Genomic DNA, 18,651 nt, shown 5'->3' with positions numbered 1-18,651 from the left:
GACCAGTGTGGGAGGATCACCTGGATGAGGGCTCTTAAGGGGAGTGGAAGTGGGACACCGACGGGTGAGAGGTGGTACCCCCTTTCTTATAACACGTTTCCCCCAACACGCGGTACAAATATCCTTTAACATTAACATCTTACTCCATAGGATATTTAGAAGCTCTAACCACCCTTTCCAACACAAACACTTTCTTACACTGTGAAAGACAACGGACTAACACCAGAGCCATTAACCTGACATGTCCCAACAAAAGGGTCAGACAGAGTCAGGGAATTGACAATAACTACACCCACCTGACGGCCCTTTCCCTTCCACACTGGGATAAAAGGCGGAGCACGGGAGCACATATTGAGCAAGGCAAACCGCACGAGGAAGCAGTCATTCCAGGACAGCAGTTGCAAGGGAGGACAAAGACGGCGAGTGCCGAAAGGGAGACAAAAGGTAAGTGCCCTTGCCTTTTTCAACCCAGACCTGCAAGCCTCCCAGACAGGAATCATAAAACCGGGAACTCCAGCTAGCGTGTGGTGTAACAGATGTCAACGGTGCACTGGGCCCTCCCACACTGATAAACAAGGCAGGCAGAGATTCTTGCTACTGTGGTACCGTTCTTGACTCCGGAGACAAGAAATACCAAGCGGTTCATCACAGCCGGTGAGTCAGAGGGAGAACCGATAGTAATCCAAACTGTGTTGAGCGAAGGTTGCAAAAGGCAACATGATATGAAAGAACCTATGAACAATGAACTTATGTGTTACTGAACTTTTAAATAGCATAAGGAAAGGCCAGCTGCAGAGTGGTCCAGCGCCTTGTGGGTGCTCATTCAACAGACTGACTGCTCCCCCTGCTGTTGAAACTACCAATACCAGAGGGCATTAGAAGAGCCCGACATAAGAGGTCAAAGTGGTCATACAAGGGTCGAGCAAAACACCCTTGTGCACTCGAAAGTCTTTGACCCATAGCTAAGAGGAAAGCTTAGGGAAGTGAATCCCGCAACCATGATAAATTGATTGATTGTTTATTTGTATAGCGCCTATACACAATGCGTTTCAAAGCGCTTCAAGGCAGCGAAGGGAACATGGGAGAATACATTGACATTCTTACAAGTCCTTGATACATTCAGAATGTGAGAAATAGCTATCATAAGCAGCCGAGCGACATTTCAGATAGTGCAAGTAACATAGAAGGTAGATTGGGGGCGGGAGGGAGAAGAAGACCGACAAGCGGCTACATTACTATGCCTAATGACAATTGTTGTAATGCCGGAAATTAACAAGAGGAAGGAAGGGTTGACAAGGTATAGAAGGGAGAAGGAAAAGAACAAAACAAGCTGTTATCATGACGAGTCAGATAAAGCTGGGGGCTTGGGTGGGAGGGGAAGAACAAGGAGGGAAAAGGATGGGGGACAGACAAGCTGCTATCACACAAGTCAAGACGGAGTGATAGAGTAAGTGCTATTAAAAAATGAAATGGAGGGGGGCAAGGGAAAGAGGCAGACTGGCGGCTACATTACTATGCCTGACGGCAATTGAGGTAATGCCAGAATTCGGCAAAAAGGAGAGTGTGAGGAGGTGGAAGGAAGGGAAAGAGGGAGAAGGAGAAAAACAAAGTAACAAGACAGGGGGAAAGGGAGGAGGGTAGGGGCACAAACGAACAAGGGGGGAATGGGGAGGGAGGGGAACACACAAGGTGCATGGGGAGGGAGAGGAACACAAACAAGGGGCATGGGGAGGGAGGGGAACACAAACGAGGGGCATGGGGAGGGAGGGGAACACAAACAAGGGGCATGATGGGCATGGGGAGGGAGGGGAACACAAACGAGGGGCATTGGGGGCATGGGGAGGGAGGGTAACACAAATGAGGGGCATGGGGAAGGAGGGGAACACGAACGAGGAGCATGATGGGCATGGGGAGGGAGGGGAACACAAACAAGGGGCATGAGGGGCATGGCAAGTGAACTGTGTATCTGGCAAATGTGAACTCGGCTGAGGGATGCCTTAAAGTTGGGGTGAAGCATGATAACCCCGTGAACATTGTGTTGACAAGAGTGAACCCGGCTGAGGGATGTCCACAGTGAAAGGTTGTTTAAAAAGACATTGAGACTCATGAAACTATAGATGAAAATACTTTGAGTAAAAGGCTGGAGTGAACCCAACAGAGGGAGGCTAAAATTCGAGAAGTATCAGAGCCTGGTTTAGGGGGATCCACGGGTGAAGATTCATCACCCAAAGTAAAAAGGAACTTTTGTTTTGTTATTTTGACACATCAGGCCCTCGGAGGAAAGAGACTTTGTATGAAAGAGACTTGGCCACCGAAGGTCCTGATATCGTTGAAAAGAACTGTAACCTTCTGCTGGAGAAGCTCCATTGTGTATGGTGCTCAGAAGCCCCGCCTTGTCCTGTGCTAGAAAACGTGGAAGGGAGACACCAGCTATGTTGTGTGCTGTTGTGCAAGTCTATGTGCGGTTTGTTTTGTTGTTGCGGTGTAGTGAAGTTTGTGCGGATTGCTGCGTTTTGGCTTGTGCTTGTGTTTGGTTAGAGTTTGAGCTGTGTAAGCAGAGGGGTGAAATTGTTAGTGGATTGGTTAGTTGCCCTTTCTGTCCTTGCAGTTATGTCTAGGTGTGATGCTTGCTATCATTTATTATTCCATCTGAGTGTGTGGTGCTTGTTAATTCAAAATTCTGTCTATGTGTGAGGAGGCTAGTGATCATGATTCCATCCGGGTGTTGCCCTTGTCATCGTTACGGTTTCATCTAAGTGTGGCATATGCTAACATTCACGAACGTGTATAGATGTGACGCAAGCAAAAATTGAGAATTCAATCTAAGTGTGGTACATGCTAACATTCACATTTCTATCTAGATGCGGCGCAGGCTAAATTGAGAATTCCAGCTAAGTGTGGTACATGCTAACATTCACATTTCTATCTAGATGCGGCGCAGGATAAGTTGAGAATTCAATCTAAGTGTGGTACATGCTGACATTGTTACACCTGTCTAAAGGTGATGCAGGCTAATCATGCCATTGCTCTACCGATATGGCGCTAATTAACATTGGCTAGTGTGTTAGTGCGTAATGCATTACAACATTTACAGTCAGGCCAATAATGGAGTTAGGCTGGAGATGACAGATCTCTTTAGGTATGCATGGTGTGATTCTATGGCAGTATGCGTTCAGGAGAGGTAAGGTAGAGTGACAAGGGTTTTCTGGAGTTGAGTAATTGCTCTGCTCCCCACCCGTGCCACACTTACAGTTTAGTTGGTGTCAGTTTGCTTCTTTTGCTCCCCCTGCGGACACCTGCAGACACTTCTTGTAACCGTCCTTCGCCTCGGGGTCCTTAGCTGTAGGGGCTGCCGGGCAGGGGCTGCCCTGGGAAGGTGGCTTAAGAGCCTTGGTGGACCAATAGGGATGAGGGGGTGGGCAGGGAGGCGGCAGGAGGGAGGCAAGGGGAGCCGCATGAGAGGGATGCTTCGGGGCATAGCGTGGGCTTGCCGGGGTCACTGCTGGCCAAAATGGAGGCAGCCCATGCCCAGACTCACCTGAAGTGCCGCGCTCACCTGCAACGCCGAGATGGAATCAGGCGTGCAGGGAGCGCTGGCAACTCCATATTAAACACAGGCCTCAGCCTGGCCAATCACTGGACGGGGGCGGGCAGGGAGGCGGGAGGAGAGGGACGCTTCGGGGCATGGCGTGGGCTTGCCGGGGCCACTTCTGGCCAAAATGGAGGCAGCCCATGCCCAGACTCACCTGGAGTGCCGCGCTCACCTGCAACTCCGAGATGGAATCAAGCGTGCAGGGAGCGCTGGCAACTCCATATAAACACAGGCCTCAGCCTGGCCAATCACTGGACGGGGCGGGCAGGGAGGCGGGAGGAGGGAGGGAAGTGGAGCCGCAGGAGAGGGACGCTTCGGGGCATGGCGTGGGCTTGCCGGGGCATTACCGAAGAAAACTGACTAGTCCTTCTGACTTTCATGGGAAACTATTTCCCTTCTCTTATTCTAGGTTATCTATTTTGGGTAACTTTTTCATATTGCACAATGCATCTTCCAATGCAGTGCAACAGAGATACTTTTGTATCACCCTAGACTACACTCAAATTATTTTTGGTTACTTTTAAATGTGCCTAAAGACAAGCTTGTGGTAGCATTTACATTTATTCCAATTTTTCCTGTACTTTTAGTTAGCCTTTGTGTTTACTGCGTTTGGCTACTAACAGTAGTTAGTGCCCTAACATGGCCGTGCCACAATATTTTTCACTTGTTCTTTCGCCATTTTGTTCTTTGGCCTTCTTCCTGCCTTGCCAAGTCAGGAGATTCCTTTTATGGTCATGCACTTGTCTGGGAAAGCCTTGCTTTTCGCTGGCCAATGCAGCCATGTGTGTTGGAAGCCACGAAGTGGGTTGGGACTATTTGGTCCCAATCCACAAACGGGTTTCTGTGTGTCTAGAGTGTATACATGAGTTTGCCCTCAGTGGTCCCTAATTGGATCACTGCTCGTGTGTGTGTGTGGGACAGATCGTCTATTGGTCAGGCTGGGTTTCTGCGCTCACCTGAACTTTAGGATAAAAAGAAGAGACTTGCAGCCATTTCTCCAGCTCTGAAGAGGGACCAAGTATCCTTTTTAGCTGTGCAGACAAAGGGAGACCCATGAACTGATCATGATGCGGCCTGGCAACCAAATCTGCTGCAGTTCTGGTGGTGGAGCCCTGTCTGGCTACTGATCTCAGAAGACCCTTGTTGGTGATTCGACCCTTTGGACTGGTGGGAACAATCAGTCTCGACATCTTCTCATGTCCCTGCAGTTTGGAGTATTCGGAAGTTTCCCTGAGCCATCCAGTAAGATGACCAACTCCAGTTTGGGCTACCGCGGTAGAAGCTTTGCCGTTCCACTTCTTGACTCAGAACTTCATGGGTCTTCAGCTTGACCTGCAAGTAGCCTTTGTGAGAAACCTGAAGGTGTCTCACCCACTAGTCCTTGGGGAATCTGTCATCGAGATGGCCAGGACACGGCCATTGCTATTGGATCCAGTCCCTGGGGGTGGACCAGTGTGGGGGGATCAGTGTGGACCGATGGGTGAGATGCGGTACCCCCTTCCCTATAAAACCTTTTCCCCATCCTACCCCATAGGAAATTCAGAAGTTCTACCCCCCCCCTTTCCAGCACAAACACTTTCCTACACCATGACAGACAACGGACTAACAACCGAGCCGTCTACCTGAAATGTTCCAACACAATGGTCAGGCAGAGTCAGGCAATTGACAACACCTGACGGCCCTTTCCCTTCCCCACAGGGATAAAAGGTGGTGCACGAAAGCACACTTCGAGCAAGGCCGAATGCATGAGAAGCACCTATTCCAGACAGGCAGTTCAAATGGAGGAGAAAGGCAGAGAGACTTGGAGGGACGACGAAGAGGGATTTGCCCTTGCCCTTTTCAACTCAGACCTACAAAGCCTCCGAAAGGGAAATCGGAAGACTGGGAAGTCCAGCTGCCGTACAGGTGTCAACGGCACACGGGGCCCTCCTGTGCTGATAGCCAAAGCGGGGAGAAGCGCTTGCCGCTGTGGTGCCGTCCTTGACTCCAAGACAAGAAACTCCAACAGTTTAGCACAACCAGTGAGTCGGAGAAGACAAATAGTAAAACCGAACTGTGCTGGGCCCAAGGTTGCAGGCGGCAACCTTGTTGAACAAAGAAATTGTGTAAATTGAACTTTAAAGAAACCCTAGTAAAAGGTTCAGTAGCAGAGTGGTCAGGCGTTGCAGTGACTCTCATTCAAAGGACTCTGACTGAAGCCCTTTTGGGTTATGTTGTTTTGTTGAAACTACGAAGACCAAGAGGCCTTAGGAGAAGCTAATGTAAAGTGTGAAACTGGTCCTACGAGGGTCGAGCAAAACCCCTCATACACTCGAAAGTCATTGACATATGGGAGAGAACTGATGGAACTGTGAAACTGGCAAATGTGAACCCGACAGAGGGATGCCTGCAAATTGAGGGTGAAGAGTGAAATACCCGTGAACATTGTAACAACAAATGTGAACCCGGCTGAGGGATGTCCACAATGGATAGTTGGTGAAAAGGACATTGAGACTGTTAAGTGATACGTGTTTGAGTGAAAGGCAGTAGTGAACCCGATTGAGGGATGCTAACATTGTAAGAAGGCTCAGAGCCTGGCTGCGGGGGATCCAAGAGGCAAAGAGCAGTCGCCCAACATGAAAAGGTTGTCAAAGGAACTTTTTTATTGTTGTTTTTGGTACAGCCAGCCTTCTAAGGGAAGAGACTTATGTGGGAAAGAGACTTGGCCCCGGAAGGTCCTGGTATCGTTGAAAGGAACTGTAACCTTGTGCTGGTGAGGCTCAGGAGTGTGCTGTGCTCAAAGGTCCTGCCTTGTACCGTGCTAAAAATGTGAGGAAGGGAGACCCAGCCATACCATCCTGACTTCTCATTTGGGGAACACTTCTTTCTTTTCTTAAGAACATTATCCCACACTGTTTTGTTACTTAGTTGTAAGGATTAGGCAATAGGTTTTTTGGTATAGGCCCTTTTTATTGGATAAGACGCCACTAGGACTGTTTTATATTTATTTGATGGTCGTAGCTTGCTCCCATCTTCGATTTAGGTTTAGATTAGGTGTTTTTCTCAGCCATTATACAGTTTAATAAACATCCTTGAATTGTGATAATTTGTGTCTGTCTTTACTGTTACCACCATGAGTTCCTTACACCTTCCTGGGTGATTTTGCCATCCCAACATCAACGGGTCCTGAGATTGAAGGCTTTCTTCGACCACAACAACTGTGACACCTGCTGTCGCTGTGCAGAGTGACAATCGCTGGAACCGGCCAGCCCCTGTCTGTTTGTGTGTTCAGAAGAGTCCAGCATCAGTGCCTGCTGCATTCGTCCACTGGAAAGGGTTACACTCTGCTCCTAGACCCGACCGGAACTTTGCATGCACCCGCAGCTCCTGGGCATCTGCTCCTGGATCTGATGGCAGGAAAGCCTACCTTCGGCTTGCCAAGTGTGAGGAAAATCGAAGTATGGGGGGGGAGTAATAGCAATGCTTACCAGTGCCCCTATCTCCACCCTTTAAAAGTTTGTGAAGAACTTGGATTTATTTTACAACTCTTGACTTTGGCAAAAGCCCTCCAAAAGGTAGAAAAGTATTTTAATCACCAGTGTTCTTCTGGACCAAACTTCACATGTACAGGCCCCTTTACCTAACTTTTTCCCCAACTCCTAAAACTATTTAGGAATTTGAACTTTTGGGCACAAGGCCCCAATTAACTTAGCGTTGGACTTTAAGATTTAGCGTTCGTATTCCTGTGGACCTTTGGCGCAATTGTTAAATACTTAACTTCCCTTTCAGGTTATAGAGAGTGGGTGTAACGCTCACCTGGTATCCACAGGGACGTCACTCAGCCTGTTCTGACCTCTTACGACCTTGAACCCTTCCCTGGAGTCTACTCGACGGTAGACTGGGCCTGAAACACAGGATTGGTAGAGTTTAACTCCCTATTGTCTCTGTGTGCTTGAACCGCTTCTTCCCCGGGGTCCAACCCTTCCCTTTGATCCACAGCTCACCTTGTTTTCTTGGAAAGTGTGCTCTCCGTCCTGCTTTCAGCGCAGGGGCGCGTTGATCGATGCGGGCTCGTTGCTGCCTAGTTACTTCACTGGCAAGAGTCCGACAGGTAAGTATAATGAGTCTTATGTTTCAGCCCTTCGGGCATCTAATGCAATGCAGCTCTTAAAGCCCATTTCAGGTCAAAGAGTTATGGACCACTATTTTGTTAAAACGGTTACCACAAGCACTGAGATTAAAGGATAGTTCCGGGACTTTTTTTTTATTGTTCCTATGGTTCGGCCATGTGTTTTTAAGCATAAATCGGTAGATCGTAGAAAACTTTCCTATGGACCTTACCCGACTTTTCGTCCATTAACGCACTCGAAAACATCCGCCATTTTATGATAATCCTCTCACTTGCCGCATCGCCCTGGCTCACCTGCTTTTGCGGCACTAAATCAAATCCCCCGCCCCTGAAACAGACTTGATCAAAACATTCATATTCCCCGCCTCTATCCGTGACGTGGCTGAGCTGCGTAGGCAAACGCGCCCAGGCGTCTTCTACGCGACTCCACACAGAACCAGGAAATCAACACAGATGAGCTCAAACAACACAGCGCGCCACAATTGGGAATATGAAACTGTACTTTTAAATTAAACCGCAAGATTGTAAATTTGGTAAAGTACATTTATTTGACATAAAATGTTTTGAGAATATTCAGCGATTTGCATTTTTATTTGCTCACGTTCCGAAAAGTTCGTTTCGAGGCACACGATGTTCCTTTGCTGTACACAGGGTCTTAGATAAATTAATTTTTATTTGCTCTCGATCCAAAATATTTCGTCTTGAGGCAAGCGATGTTCGTGTGCAGTAGACATGGTGTTGGTTTACGATAAAATAAGCTCTTCGGTCGCACTGATAATCGCATGGCTATTCCAACAACGAGGCACTAGGGCACCACAACGGTCTGTATGTTGCATCTAGCCGTTAGTACCGCGTAAGGGCATACTTGTACTTGGCGATCGTCCCACAAAATGGTCAGGGTGCTAACGTTGTTCACGCGGAGAAGCAATTGGCGATTATAGAAGCCATCCGCCGGTGTCTGGTACTCGTGACACAGACAATAATGGACGATATATCTATTTGAAAAACATAAAAAAAGGAAATTAGTCTCACCATCAGATCTTTATTAAAATTATTCATTTTATATATTAGGTCTGGAAATTATTTCATAGCTAGGACAGTGCAACTGGGTTTTATACGTCAAGGGGGGCTGTAGGATACTGAGACAGTCCCCCAGTGCAGGGGTTGACAGGGAGTGCAGGTGGAGAGTGGAAGGGCCCAGGACCAAGGTCGCAGACAGTGGACAAGTTGTAGCAGGGGAGAGGGAGAGAGAAAGCAGAAGCAAAGAGGAAGGTTTGGAGGTGCTTCCGTAAAAGGAGACGGTTCTCCCCAAGATAGTGCGCGGTACAAAACAAGTACAACTTAACCCGTCTTTAAAGCTACTGCATAGTAATTAAATTGCGGTATAAACTCATCTAAAGAGTTACTTACATTATATTTGCATTTTCCATTATGTCTGTGTGTAGGGCAGCCCCGAAATACCACTCCTTCTATGCCGACGTTTTATTTCTTCTAATGAACGAACATGAAATGGCTTTCGTTTCTGAAATTATATTCATTATCGTTTCTTACGTGGTCCCGGCCTGTCAAGGTCAAATAACAATAGAACCTTATACTGAGTCGTGGGCCATTCTGGCACCCGAGAAAAAATGAAAGCAGCTGACCTTCACTTTGAACGAACACACATTCCTAGTTAGCTACATTCAGTGTAAGGCCGTCTTACAGGACTTGAAATTTACACTCCATCTTTGCATTTTGTCTGCGTGCTTTGCTGCCCCACAGAACCATAAATACGGAGACATTCTATATTTTTGGAAAAATCATTTATATTACTGTTTGGTTTAATTTAATGCGCAAATGAACAAGGTTGGATATATAAACATATTCAATGGGCCTGCGACATGAGGAGACTCGAGAGAACAGACAATCAAATTACAATCATTTAAACCGTGATGTGTATTTCTCAATGAGCTCTTCTTTAGGTGGACATGGAACAGAGGCAATGTTGGGTGGCAATGCAGTTGTCACCTGCACAGGTTCGTTCACAACTCCATTTATGTGCCTATCTAGGACGTCAACAATAAGTCTCTCAATAAACTCATATTGCATATCCTCAAACACTGGTTTGATCACCCATTGTTTACTTCTTTTAGTGAAGGCCTTATTGTAGCGAAGCGTCCCTAAAGTTCCGGTCGTCCTACTTTGTTGACGGCCGACATTATGGTTATGTGCCAAGACCGCTAAAAGAGTCCGATTTATCATGCCCTCCATGCCAAAATGCAATCGTTTTGGCCTGTACTTTAGGCACATATTGTGGAACACCTCCAAATCTCCTGTGTGGCAGAATTCCGTGAGTCCCCTCAAATCTCTTGTTATAGTTTTATCAAATACAATCTTTTCAATGGCTTTGTGAGTGGGTGATGAAGGAATCAACCACTTCTTCTTCCGTGCCTCCTCTGTGGACAAATGGCCATGTTCACAATTGTGGAAATGTTGGTTCGTGTTCCAGCTGTGCACGTTTGTACAGTGTAGCAGTACTGACCGCCATTTTTCCAGTAGAATTTCCAACGACCCTCCACATGTTTTTGAGCTCCACCAAAGATGGTTGCTGATTGACTTGGACCACTGTGAAATACCTTGCATATCTTTTTTTTTACCTGCAGCCGACAATTTTTTATTGATTGTTTTTGCAAGATGCCAAACGTCAAATTGGTGATTTATATTTTTGTACTCTTCTCTCATTGTCTCGGCAATTGAAACGTGTCTGTCCGTGGCTATCAGGTCGATCACCATTCCCCGCGATTGTAGTTCTTGCAATGATGCTACAAAGCCAACTTTCTCCATGGCCACTGAGGATGTACTTTGTGACACCTGCACAACCACCGAACTCACAATTTTCTTACTTTCCATGTCCTGAAAGTGGTAGGTGCAGTACTTGGCTGAAAATCCTGGGCTGTCGCACTGTCCATCACCGGCTAGCCTGAACCGTTTGCCCGCGAATGTACTATCAATAGACATTTTTTCCATTCTCCAAGCTTCGCTAATGGCTGGAAATAGATAATCGGTTTGGTATTTGTAGAACTGAGTTTTCGCAATGAAACGGATTCCCACAAACTGAAAGAAAGACTCTAATTTTTTAAAACTTGAACCACTAAAAAGTGCAGCCGCTGCACAAAGTAGATTGCCTGCTGGCAGTTGTCCCAGCATGGGTTGTGCAGACCATGAGAAAGGATGATATTTTGTACAGGTGGCAAGTATTTTAAGGTTAGTGCCTCGAATTGCACGAGTCACATTAATCAATGGCTCCCCACATACTTCCCCACCTACCGAATGCCCACATTTCAACCGAATAATAATATCAAACAAACAACTATCGAATACAATGAATTTGGCCTCTTTCCTTATAGTGTCACTCTGCATCCCAGCTGGTTCGGCCTGTAACGTTGAGGACATGTCACTCACATGAAAGGTAGAATCTCTGATATCGTCTTCCGCTATGTTCAGTGATATTGAAGGTGTTTCATTGTAGTCCACTTCATTCTCTTCCATTGCAACATCTGTTCCTTCTCCGGCAATGGGTGAATAGGACAATTTCTTCAACTTTCTCGCGGTTTTAGTTTTTGCGGGTGTGGATTCTGTGAATTTATCTCCAACTGCATCCGAACTACCAGGAGGACATTCACTATCAATGGCTGGTGGTGGTATAGCTCCGTTGTCAATCACTTCATATTCTTCCCATTGGCACGATGCATCTCCAGTCTCAAGTCCCTGCCAAAAGGTTTGACAAGCAACATCTCTCGTTCGCTTCACTGTCTGTGTAGATCTAGTTCGTACACCCACTCGCAACTAGAGGACAGATTGGAAAAGGGATGTTCAGTTTAAACACAACTTACAGTATTGAACTATTAACAGTGAAAAACAACATAATATAGTGACCAGGACACTAACCTTCTTTTGCTTTCTTTTCTTTGAAACTTTCTTGCCTAGAACTTCAACATCAGGACGCTGTTGCTCCGACTCGTGTGTGCATGTCTCCACTTCCTCTTGCGCTGCAAAGACTACATTTTCATGATAAGCACATCCATCACGCACTGACGCTCCATCGACTCCCTGAAACATAGAACTTTCATTAGTATGTATAATAATATCGAAAACACAAAATGTACTTGGGGACCAATACCCACGTACATCTCAATAGCAAAACACGAATGAACGCTTTGTGTAGAACATTCAAACGACAATTATTCACGCATTGTTGATCTAGTTAGATGGAACTGTCAAGATCCATACCTCGGGCTCCTCATAGACTTCCATTGATGATATTATTGAAGATGATGCTTCAGTGACTCCCTGAAACACAGTAATTGCATTAGTATGGTTTTCTATTTTGATAAAAAGAACAGAAACTTTGTGCAGGCGTGAACGGCTCATCTAAATAGACCTGCACAAATGATCAGTTGTCTAAAATAAATAATGGATGTGTAAATATGATTCGATTTGCTTGATCGTTGGAAGTGTCACCACCCAGAGATCTGCATCAACTACTAGGGGTGATGTTCTTGTAGAAGAAGCTCCGTCATCTCCCTGAAACATAGTACTTGCGTTAATAAAGAAGGAAGTATAGCGGATGTAATCACGTCATATGATTTCGCTTGATCGAACTGTCAGTATCCATACCTCGAAATGCATAAGAACATCAAGGGACGATGTAACTGCGGTGCACACTTCTGCAAGCTGTTGCGCCGACCCGTAACTGCATGCTCCCCCTTCTTCTTGGACTAATGCTCCATCGACTCCCTGAAACATAGGACTTTCATTAGTAATGAACACAAAATTGAAAAAAGAAGACACATAGGAGGGCGACGGAACTGTCCTGAAACGTACCTCGAGCATCTGAGTGACATCAACGGTAGTCGTCAATACGTTGGACTCCTCAGCATCTCCCTGAAAGACAGTACTTGCGTTATTTTGGATAACAATAATTATAACTGAAAACAAAGACTAGAGGACGAGTAGAAGGGTGTACCATTAGGTAACATAATTACACGATAAATTAAAACTATTGATTTAGATTGCCTAAAACAAGTCAGTGGCAGAATAGCCAAGTAAGATTACCCGATAGGCGCTTGAAGTGGCTGATGACTGCAATAACGACACAGATGGAGAATCTTCCGCCTTCATATTGAGTGGATACATAAATGGGGAAATTATTGTTAGCTAATGCTACACACTACCGCAAGGCCAAGAGATAAATACGTAAACTTGACTCACCAGTGGAGGGATGTGGACGAATAGAGTGGGAATAGCGGTTGAGAGCAATTTTCGCCTCGCTCGCGGTGTGTTCTTCTTTATTAGCAATGATGTGGAGTACATGTCAGAGGTAAAGTGCCTGCTGCAGATGCGGTATCGATCACCCCTCTTGTCCGCAAAGACCTCTAGGACTCTACTTTCAAGCTCAGACGGTGGATATCCGCAATATCGGACCCATTCTCTTATCTGATCTATTGTCTTAGGGAAAACATGCATTATAGTACCTTCAGATTTATTATGGGTCTTCGAAGGGCAACCGCCAATGGAACAGGCAGGCATTGTGGAAAGTTCTGAAAAGTAAAGATCAACAATTCTCTATGAATACCAATGTAAACTCAGAACATGTGACTAGTTCCTTGCATGTACTGTCTTGAACGAAAAGAAATCGGACGCAAAATGATTATGGTACATGGCCTTACCTTGACGAACAAACAGTTAGATGCAGGGATCAGAGTAGTTTCTTGTCGTAGAACAGGGAGCAGTTCACAGTTTGCAAACTGACGAGTTTCCTCGAAGTGGTCACGGAAGTTCACAGAGACGAAGAGCAGATAACCAGCACCTTCACGGGTTGACTAGCAAAGCGCAAAGAAGTGCTCATTAGAAATATGAAGTGGGTTATAAAGAATTCGAAACAGGGGTGTGTTTGTGAATGAATGACGTGTATATGTCGTGGCATTATGTGGATTGCAGGGGGCCGTCCAGCGTGAGGGGGGATGCTTGGCAGGAGACACGTGGTCTGGAGGTAGACATGGGAACAACAACCCATGCTCTGTAGACCACTTTGAAGTGTACATGGTCTTTGGCACCTCTTGGCCTTTATCGCTCCCTGACTGCTCCAGTTGCCAGCACAAGTACCCCGGTGCGAACTGCCTTTGATAGGGCGGGGGGTGGATTGGGGCGGTGGTCGTGCAGACAAGACACAGGAAGACTCGTGAATGGAGACACACTTATGTGGATTGCAGGGGGCCGTCCAGCGTGAGGGGGGATGCTTGGCAGGAGACACGGGGTCTGGAGGTAGACATGGGAACAACAACCCATGCTCTGTAGACCACTTTGAAGTGTACATGGTCTTTGGCACCTCTTGGCCTTTATCGCTCCCTGACTGCTCCAGTTGCCAGCACAAGTACCCCGGTGCGAACTGCCTTTGATAGGGCGGGGGGTGGATTGGGGCGGTGGTCGTGCAGACAAGACTCGTTTGCCGCAGGGCCTCACCAAGGAGAGGCCATCTAACTGCATGTAAGAGGCTGGCTGCAGGATCTAGTACATGGAAGGCAGGGGGGTGAGTTTATAAATACCTCACCCTCCCAGGAGAATATATGGGTGCAGTTCACCCTGGAGACCCTGGATGCCTAGGCAGTTAGTCAGCAGCAGGCTGGCCTGTGGTGGCAAGGCGGCACGGGCCAGAGGTGGTCATCTCTGTACCCGGTGACCAAAAGGATGATTTATTATGATCAACCATATTTACCTATAACCATGTTTTGTATCAATAAAATACAACGGCCTTCCTTTTATTGCCAACGCTTGAACAAATCAAAACAACCATTGTTAAAATATATATTGGGTTTTATTTTGGATCTTAATTTCAATTGAACATAAATAATAAACATTACACATTGTAAATTTGCGGTTGCAGCACATCCAGGGAAAATCCGCGGTATTGTCCACTGTCGCTGGGGAAATGTTGTCTAATGGCAAGTACCGCACAGGCAGGTATTACTCTCCGAACGCGGTGTCCGAGCCTCCCGTGAAGCCACCAAGTGAAGCAACGATAGGCCACCAGCCTGTACCACCTGTGAAAATGAAAGATGCAAACTGTATTAAAATGACAAAACTTTCTTATCACTGTCGATTCAGGTAAAAAATGTCATTCTGCTTTGAAAAAAATTCTATCTAGAAAATGCACAATATGGAACCAATTTACATGCATTCGAATGATATGTAGATGTAATTTTATATGTGGGAGACGACCATGACATAGTAGTGGCATCATTGACATCACAACCAGAGTATACTTACTCGTTACTCGGATTACGCGGACGAACAGTGCCGCGAAGTTCGTGCATAAGCACCATCATCATCCTCAACACGGTCCGTGAGAGGCAGGCTTCCCTGAACTCTGGCAGCTCGGTGATGCATTGCGGACTTTGCTCGCCTTCCTGCAGACTTTGCTCGCCTTCCGAAATGTAGGCCAGGCATCCCGAGTTTTCTCGGCAGCAGCAGTTCTCCTCCTCAGTTGGCATTAGCTCGCACCGATTGCACGTGCACCAGGTGGAGACGCCGTCCATGCGACATGGTCCAGGCTCTTCATCCGTTGACTGGTCCTCCCAACTGCCGTCCGAATCCCCATCGTTTTCGCGTGCTTGCCTTTCCAGTAGTTCTTCCTCGGTGTACTCGGGCTCGTACATATACGGCATTATTGTAGCCATTATGTGGTAAAGAAAGTAAAATAATTTATAGCGGTGGTACTGGTATCTGTTCACACGGGCTAAGATCAACGAAGGTAGCTGACCAGAGCACAGAAACGAGTCACAGAATACTCAAAGTAACACAGAGAGAGGAATGGATTCGAAAATCTGCTGCTGTGTGTTGTGAAACGGTCTGTTTATACTTATTGAGGAAAGAGGCGTCCTGCCATTTCCATGGCGACACTTCATTAGCTGAGGCGCAGCGATTGTTGACACAAAACGGGAAATGGGCGGTACGCGTCTGCTGATGTCAGGCTCAGGGGCGGGGGATTTGATTTAGTGCCGCAAAAGCAGGTGAGCCAGGGCGATGCGGCAAGTGAGAGGATTATCATAAAATGGCGGATGTTTTCGAGTGCGTTAATGGACGAAAAGTCGGGTAAGGTCCATAGGAAAGTTTTCTACGATCTACCGATTTATGCTTAAAAACACATGGCCGGACCATAGGAACAATAAAAAAAAAGTCCCGGAACTATCCTTTAAATCCTTGCCAGCCCTAAAGGGAACAGCCATGTTGGACCATTCAGTGATGGCTACGCAGCCCAATTTTGGGGGTCTTAGAGATCTGACAGACATTAGCATCATTGAATTGGCTGATCAAGCAGAAGACGAACTGGAGGCCCTGAATATGGAACATTCTAACCCACAGTCTCAGAGGCCTCTTAATGCTGCTACTTTTGATTCACCAACTCCCTTGGTGGATGTGATAAATGAGGAATCACCTGGTCATAACCAAGAAGACGATCAAATTCCTTTACCAACGAGGGAGGACCTGGGAGTCCACGAAGCCTCCTCAGAGTTACACCATACATTGAAGGAGTTGGATGAATGTATTCGCCTATCTCACCCTACTGTATCGGCTCTGAATATGGTGTTAAGTTCTTTTGTTGCCCTGTATGACAACATATGGGCTGAATTGAAATCCACCAACACTATATTGACTAATGTTACTTCGAAACTTGAGGAATTAGAGTTTGAGAATCGGGTTGCTAACGTGCCCATGAGAGATGATGATCAAATTAGATCTGCACCACAGCATAAAGCAAATTCTGATAATTCCTTGGGGCCTGTTATTGAAATCTCTGATTATCAGGGTCTAAACGATCAGTCAACCCACTTGGGAGCAAGGTCATCATCTAGTGGAATGGGCCCGTTAAATAATTTGCCAGGACAGGGAACTGCTAGGACTGTGGTGGACATAATTGATATTACTAATGATAAACTCCCAGTAGAGGCGGTGGCTAATATACCCATCAAAGGTGAAGGGTCCCTAGCCAAAGGGCACGAGAACCCCTCAGTCTCTAAAAAAAAAACTATTACTGTGAAGGAATATAAAGCCTTGAAGTGGAGGGCGGGGTCAGAAAAAACAGATTGTTACCTTTAAGAAAGGCCCACCGGACTCTGTTTCAGGCTAGACTATCCCCCATTCCGGAAAAGGTAATGCCATTACTGGAACCAGTGTTGGTAGCTCAGAACATATCTGAGAATATTTCAACGATACCAGATATGGTGGGCGGGGTCGCGGCCCTTCGGAATCCTATCACAGAGGCACTGGTAAAGTGTACAGATAATAAAAAGGTAGGGGGAGCTACCAATATGAATCGGGGCGGGAGACTGAATGATTCTTCCATAACCCCATTCCCATATTTAACTGGGTCTTGGGGTGAGCAGGGAGGAGGTCCTGGCAGATTCAATCTATTTTCTAATCAATTTCCGTCTATCTGGGGTCCATCAGTGGGGGCAACTACCTCCTTTATGTTGGGGAACAAAGTGGATGGGAAAACGGTATATGCAAGCTCAACAATAAAGGCCCCTGTAGTCTCAACTGAGGGGCCGGTGATAAATTGGGGTGTAACAAATGACCTTGGTGGACCCACGTTGGATACAGGGGATACTCCTAGTACACATTTGCCCCTCCCATGTCCTAATCCTACCTTCCCTATAGACAAGGTGGTGGCAGGATCTGGAATGGGAAATCAATATTCCTCAAAGAGGTGGGTGACCTCCCCCTGGAATCTAACTACCCGAGTGTGTCAGCCAGTATGAAGAATTTGTTGCAGCGCTTTCACTACCCCCTGGTGCTTCTGTAGGGAAGGCAGAGCCGTGTTACGGTCCAGCGGGCGCTCCTCCTCCAATAAAACATTCTTACTCTGATGTACTCAAAGGGAAAATAGGCACACAACAGAGGGTGAAGGGTGTGGGCTTTGCAACTCATCAAGTTATGATCCACTGCACTCTAGGTTCGGACTATCAGATCTGTCTGAATCGGCCAAATATTTGAACCATTTTTGCATCTATCCCAAGCCTAGCTTTGGTGTCATCAGCAGATATTGGGAGAGTTTCCTTCCCAGTCAGAGAAGATTTAAGTACAAGTATCATGTCTCTCCTCTCCGCTAGTAAAAGAACTAATTTTTACCCAAAAAGAAGAACTAGCGGGGATGGGTTTTGAAATCTCTCTGATTCAGGAATCAAAGAAGGAAATTAATAAGAATGGGATAAGTCAATCTATTGCTAGTTTTCCCAAGGCTGCCGCCATTACTGATAGGTTGGCCCGGGGGGGGGGGCTGTCAAATGATATGGATTGGGCATCCATGATCTCCTCTCTATGGCAAAAATTAAAAATTGGTCCCATGAACAGACTCCGCCTGGGGGAGATAATTGGAAGAGCACAACGTTATGTGTGAAATCTTGGAATACTCGAGGCAATATCCACCTATTTACCAATCCTGTATGTATGAAAACTCTGAGAAAGGAGAATTGTATTTGTCTGCAAGAGACATGGCTAACCTCAGCACCCACTCTGGATGGATATAGTGTTTTTATCCAATTGGCTAGAGATGGGACAGGAGGGAGACCATCGGGGGGCCTTTTGACTGCTGTTGATATTTCCCTCGGCCTCAGTGGGGCGGCAATTGCAAATTTGCCCTTTGGTGTACTGGGGGTTGACTGTAGGTCAATAGACGGTTCGCTTAATTTACTGTTACTCAATATCTACTGGCACAAAGGTATTGAACTAGTTGGCCCATTCATAGATGGCCTCTGTCGGATGCTGGACGAGTGGATGGAAAACCACCCAGATGGCTGGCAGGGTTATAGTCATGGGAGATCTAAATGCAAATTGTGTATATTCTCACAGATTGGGGATATTGGAATTGACTGGTGGGGGTATTTCAGCTAAGGAAGTGGCTGGTCAGAAATGG

The sequence above is a fragment of the Ambystoma mexicanum genome, chromosome 9 (assembly GCF_040938575.1).
Source record: "Ambystoma mexicanum isolate Mex_15411 chromosome 9, UKY_AmexF1_1, whole genome shotgun sequence".
Classification (NCBI taxonomy): Eukaryota; Metazoa; Chordata; class Amphibia; order Caudata; family Ambystomatidae; genus Ambystoma; species Ambystoma mexicanum.
The sequence above is the reverse complement of the archived record's forward strand: the minus strand, read 5'-3'. Positions refer to the sequence as shown.